At 33.9% G+C, this 6406-nt stretch overlaps 1 pseudogene; it reads left to right on the top strand.

The window, feature by feature from the left end:
• Positions 1-6406, top strand: part of LOC107675743 (rap guanine nucleotide exchange factor 1-like) — a 46562-nt pseudogene that overhangs the window by 22606 nt on the left and 17550 nt on the right.

Below are 6406 nucleotides of genomic sequence, written 5' to 3'. Positions count from 1 at the left end.
ATAGTAACTCATAGTTTTCTTCTCTTCTGGTGCTCTTTTCTTCTCTTCTTTTTTAAAGGCAACATAAAAATCCCAATTGACCCTATTTACTTTCTTACTAAATAAAATGGTTATTACATCCGTGAGAGTTATGTAATAATATTTACCAAAAAATAAAATACAAAATAAATGTAAATAAATAAATACATGATATAGAAATAATTATATATATAAAAAAACGTGTTGTTAAATGTTGCCTTTAAATCACTTTCTACTTTTTTTCTTGCTGAGTTGATATAACTCACTTTGCCTTTCTTTCTTTTTAACCTGATTTCATCTTTTGTTCGTTCCTCTCTCTTTTCTTCCTGTTCCATGTTTCTGTCTTACGCTCTAGGCCTCCTACACTTCTTCTCCTCCTCCATCCTCCTCTTCGTCTTTTTCAAATCTCCCTCCTCCTGCTGGGCTTCCGGAGGAGGCGGAGCCTGCTCTTGGTCTCAGCCTATCAGTGTCTAACTCCTTCCTCAGTGGCCACGCCTCTTTGACCACACCTGTGGTGAGTGTTGAGCGGTCAGGAGTGTGTAAATGATTACGAACGATTTTATCCTCTCTTTAAATATTAAAAAAATGATAATAATTACTTAAAGTCTCATTCTTGAGCAGAATATTTGGCCATTATGTTTATTGTATGTTTTCTTATGTATCATCTGTTTTCTGTGCTCTGGTCATTTTGTGTGTGGTTTGGACACACACGTGCTCTTCATATGGTTTTGTCATCATTTTTCACGTCTCTCTGGGGTGGTTATTAAACCACTGTTCAGATGTGACTTGTGTTTGTGAGTCCACTTTGGCCCTTTTTTTTTTTGACTTTTGGAGCCAGAACTGAAGCTGAATTAAAGTTTAAGTCTAAAAGCTCATCTAATCTTCATTTATCTGTTTATCTGGGTTTAAGGTTTAATTCCAGAGCTTATCTAAATGCGGTTTAATCTTCATATAGCATTAAAACTAAGTTTTGGGTCTGTGCTCGTGGATGCCCCGCAGATAAGTTATTTTACTGACTAACTCTGGCCTCCAGTTGCATTCGATTTCACTAATAACTTCTATTTAATCACTAATAACTTCTAGTGCTCATAAAAGACATTCTGCTCATTGCATCAGAGGTGGTTTGTGTAGTCAAACGTTTGATTGTTGGCATAAATTTGGGTTTTGTGCACAAGAGGTGAATTATTTAACAGTATCTTTTTATCTCTAGAATTTTTTATTAGACTTTAGATCATTTAGAAGGTGCCATTGTTTATATGAAGGAAAATTGGAGAGATTTTATCAGTTATTTTCAGTAGTGCATCTGAGCAGATCAGCTCTTCCCGCATGTTTCATGAGTCTCATTATGCCATATGAAGCTGTGATATTTTGTCTAGAATTTCAGATTCTACTGTTTAGCATCACCAAGAAAAAAACACAAAAGTACGTCATGTCCTGACTAAGCGTGACGTAATGTTTCTATGTATGTGTGTGTGAGTGTGTGTATGTGTGTGTATATATATATAATATATAAAAAATAATAATACATAAAGTCAAGACTTCAGAGTCTTTTATTATTACGAGTGTTGTTATTGTTGACTAAAACTATTAAAAATTGTTTTTGTTCATTGAAATAAATCTAGTAATAAAATAAAGTAAAAATATTAGATGACACTTAAACTAATTTTATTTCAGTTAGTTGCCAAGGCAGTATTTCTAATTTTAATTTAACTACTTAATTTGAAAATAATATAATTATTAATGATAATTATATAATTATAACTATAAATGGTTACAATTATTTAAAAAAAATATATTAAAATGACAAAAACACATAAAATAACAAACTGAAATTAATGAAAACTGAAAATATAAAAATAAAAGCTAACTCAAAATATTAATAAATTACTTTTAATAGTATATAAATAATACTAACAGAACACTAGTTATTACTGACCTGAGATTAGCGAGCCGTTTTTGGAGTTCTTTTCCCTGGTGATGAGTTTTAGGGACTAGTTTGTCATGGTAACGGAATCTGGGAATTGTCTCGGAATGTTCTGTGCTCTTGACCCCTGACCTTAGAGGTCAGAGCAGAAGCAATATGATGTTTATGTGTGTGTGTAAGATTGTGAGGCACCATATGTAAGTTTTTTTTCTCTTTCTATCTCTTTTCCTCACTCCCTCCTCTGAGTCTCTGTGGAATGCTTACATTCCGGAATGTCACAGACGGAATAGAATGGGGGATGCTCATCCCGATCTCTCAGGCAATGTGTTGGACCATGTTTGGTGTGTGTGTGTGTAATGGGATGATTTGGAATGCTGTTGGTGATCGGGGCGAGTCCCTGCAGGTGCTGTTATCCCTCTAAGCAACATCCGGAAGTTCAGCCAGGATTTGACTTGTCCAGCATTGTGTTGTGTTGTCTGATGGAGGTTTTCTCTTTATAGTTACAAATGTTAACTCACTGTCCTGGCATTTTACACAAAATGGAAGATATTTCCCTCTCCATTCTCCAATCTTTTTCCTTCTTTTCATATTTTTTTCCAAATGCTTCCTCTGACTCCATCTTTCCTCTCCCATTTCTTCTCTTTTCTTCTGTCTCAACCGATCGCAGAGTTCCGACTTAGTTGGTTTGACCAATGCCGGCAGAGCTCTAGATGGTGGGGGTGTCTCTAACGGGTCCTTGACCAGCTCTCTGGTCTCTCTGGCCGTCTGTCCTCCTTCTGAATCTTCTCTTTCTGACTCGCTTCTTACCTCTGCGGTAAACACACTCTCAAAACTCACACACACGTTCAGTAATGATCTTACCCATGGACTTGTATGGAATTTCAAATTAAGCAAATCATAATCACTATACAATAACCTTGTATGTTGCATTTCTAGAATTAAAAATAAAGCATTAATGACTAAAGACGTCCCCAAATGGAGTTGCAGTTGTCTGAAAAGCATAGCTACCTTAGAACCACATGCAAAATTACCTTTAACTTTATCTCTGATTTTCCTGAAAATACACTGTGGACTGTCAGATTATGGGCATGTTCTTGTGAATGTGAATTTACATTGTGCAAAATAATGTAAATGAGCGCCATCTAGTGCTTCGTTTCTGTTTCATATCATTTCTGTTTTCAGAGTAAAGTCTAAGTTTTCTGAGTGGAAAAGTGTGCTGTTACTTTTTTTTTTTAAACTAGACAATTTTCACGTGTGGGACAATAAAAGAGGGTCCTGGACAGTGTTACTTACTATTGTAGTTTTTGTTAATATTTTGAATTGGATTTTATTTTTATATTTTCTTCATTTTCATTTTAGTTACATTTTTAGTAATTGTTTTTTTTGTTTGTTTGTAATTAATTTTCTTTCTTTTAAATAAGTCTGTATAGTTTTTATTTATTTATTTAGATTATTTGTTTAGTTATTTTAGTACTACTTATTTTATGTATTTATTTATTTATGCATCTTTAAATATGGACATTGTATACCATGTTAGCATGTATAATATTTAAATGTGTCTATATTGCAATGATCCAAAACACACCAGCAAGTCCACCTCTGAATGGCTGAAGAAAAACAAAATGAAGACTTTGGAGTGGCCTAGTCAAAGTCCTGACCTGAATCCTATTGAGATGCTGTGGCATGACCTTAAAAAGGCGGTTCATGCTCGAAAAGCATCCAGTGTGGCTGAATTACATCAATTCTGCATAGATGAGTGGGCAAATTCCTCCACAGCGCTGTAACAGACTCATTGCAAGTTATCGCAAACGCTTGATTGCAGTTGTTGCTGCTAAGGGTGGCCCAACCAGTTATTAGGTTTAGGGGGCAAACACTTCTTCACACAGGGCCATGTAGTTTTGGATTTTGTTTTCCCTTAATAATAAAAACCTTCATTTAAAAACTGCATGTTGTGTTCACTTGTGTTATCTTTTACTAATATTTAAATTTGTTTGATGATCTGAAACATTAAAGTGTGACAAACATGCAAAAAAATAAGAAATCAGGAAGGGGGCCAACACTTTTTCACACCACTGTATATATATATATATATATATATATGTATGTATGTGTATAGTTGATATTTTTTAGTTTTGGATTATTTATTTGTAGTTATTGTAGTACTTCATAACTATAGACCAGAATATCATAAGCAACCACCCAGAAATCCCGCGCTATCATCTGTGACAATTGTGTTGTGGCAGAACTTTTGCATGGAATAATTTTCTCAGAAAATGTAAATGATTGTGTATTTTTTTTTGGTCCGTTCAATGGTATTTTGCACAGAATGCAGCACAGAATTCACGTTCTTACTGTCTGTCACCAGAAGCTTTCACAACGTGTGTTTGATGGTGAATATTGAATGCCCGTCTGACCGATCTGTGGCGGTTGTCCCTGTTGTTTTTGCTCTAGAGTGAAAGTGTTGATGAAGGCGGTGAGGGAGAGTATGTGAACCTGTACTCCTCCACACAGGCTAATGGAGAAAACACACACCGCACTGTAAGTGTCACTTGTGTCATTGTGTTAAGCTGTGTGCGCAGGTGTTTGGGGTGCAATTATACATTTGTTTGAATTCTTCAGGACCCCTCATCATGTGACGATGTGCTTCAGGAGCTCACCCCTCACATACCCACGTCCAATAGCAAGGAAGCTTTGTCTAAGGACAGGTATGAACTCCAGTCTTTGTGCATGTGTGTTTGCTGTATTATCGACAGCTCAGAGATATGAAAATATTTGTGATATTCTCGCTCACAGGCCAAAGGAACCCAGTCATGGTCAGATCGATGATGTTGATGAACTGTCCCTCATTGATCATAATGATATTATGAACCGCATCACACTCAAAGCAGAGGTAATAATGCTGTTTAAAGCTTCATAAAGTGTTCATTTAACCTTTATCAAACAGCTTTAACTAAAAGCCAGGATGACCATTGTTATGGTAAACCTGGGAATATTAGGATTGATTTGATTGATTGATTAATTGCTGTTTAATTCATATTCATTCATGCTTTTGTTTATGCATTTAGTTATTTATGCATTTATTTATTTAAGCATTAATTTATGAATGTATTTATCTATTTATGTATGCATTTAAGCAATTAAGCATTTATGCATGGATTTATTTGTGCATTTATGCATTTTTATGTTTTTATATATTTTTAATGCATTTATTTATACATCCATGCATGCATCTTTAAATATGGACATTTTTAAATATTTTATACCATGTGTATTGTGCATATATTTAAATTAGGGATGCACCGATGTATCGGCGGCCGATATTTATCGGCCGATTTTTCCTCAATTTACAACCATCGGCATATCGGCTATATAAGGAAAAAGGCCGATATAACAAACCGATGGATTATTAATTAACTACGTGAAGGCACTGAGCTGTATAATGTCTATTGCATAATCCTAGCGTTGCTGTCTGCACTTTAATGCTAATTGAATAACAAAAGACAAAAGATCGCACACTATTCTTGACTAAATAATTTCTTTAACTTTCATAAGTGTAGCGGACCTCATCTGAATGATGACCAAAACTTAATTATTGATGTTTTATTAAGTTTATTGCGTCCTTTTTTTACTCCAAAAGAATCACCATAAGAGCTAAACAAAAAACAGCACGAAAAGCAATTGCATTATCATCAACATACAGCGAATTACACAAAACACTTATTACAACTAACAGTAAACAAATATATACAGATCTCATGCCTTTTCGGGGGGTGCTTAATAAACTGACAAACTTTAAATCCGAAGAACTGCGTGCTTTCATTACCCATATAGCTGCTCCGTAGACTAGAAAACCCATCAAAATAAGAGTCCCACCTTGGTAATGGAGATCTCATACATATTTAAACTTACAAAAAATATAAAAATGTATACAAAAATAAATTAGAAGATTAATCATAATAAAGTCTGTTACAATAAAGAAGGATTAATATGTATTTAATTTATACAGTGAAGTGTTATTTTGCATTTGTTTACTTTATTTCTGTACCTGAAAACTGTTAAAGGGGTCATATGATGCTTTTTTAAAGATCATTATTTTGTGTATTTGGTGTAACAGAATATGTTGACATGCTTTAATGTTCAAAAAACACATTATTTTTCAAATACTGTACATTATTGTAGGTCGATAATGTCAAATCGCACATCGTTAAAACAACAATTACGATATTATCGCAGACGATATATATCGCACACCCCTATCTCATACATATTTTAACTTACAAAAAATATTAAAATGTATACAAAAACAAATTAGACGATTAATCATAATAAAGTCTGTTACAATAAAGAAGGATTAATATGTATTTAATTTATACAGTGAAGTGTTATTTTGCATTTGTTTACTTTATTTCTGTACCTGAAAACTGTTAAAGGGGTCATATGATGCTTTTTTAAAGATCATTATTT

The sequence above is a fragment of the Sinocyclocheilus anshuiensis genome, unplaced genomic scaffold (assembly GCF_001515605.1).
Source record: "Sinocyclocheilus anshuiensis isolate Anshui unplaced genomic scaffold, SAMN03320099.WGS_v1.1 scaffold708, whole genome shotgun sequence".
NCBI classification, from domain to species: Eukaryota; Metazoa; Chordata; class Actinopteri; order Cypriniformes; family Cyprinidae; genus Sinocyclocheilus; species Sinocyclocheilus anshuiensis.
The sequence above is the reverse complement of the archived record's forward strand: the minus strand, read 5'-3'. Positions and strand labels throughout refer to the sequence as shown.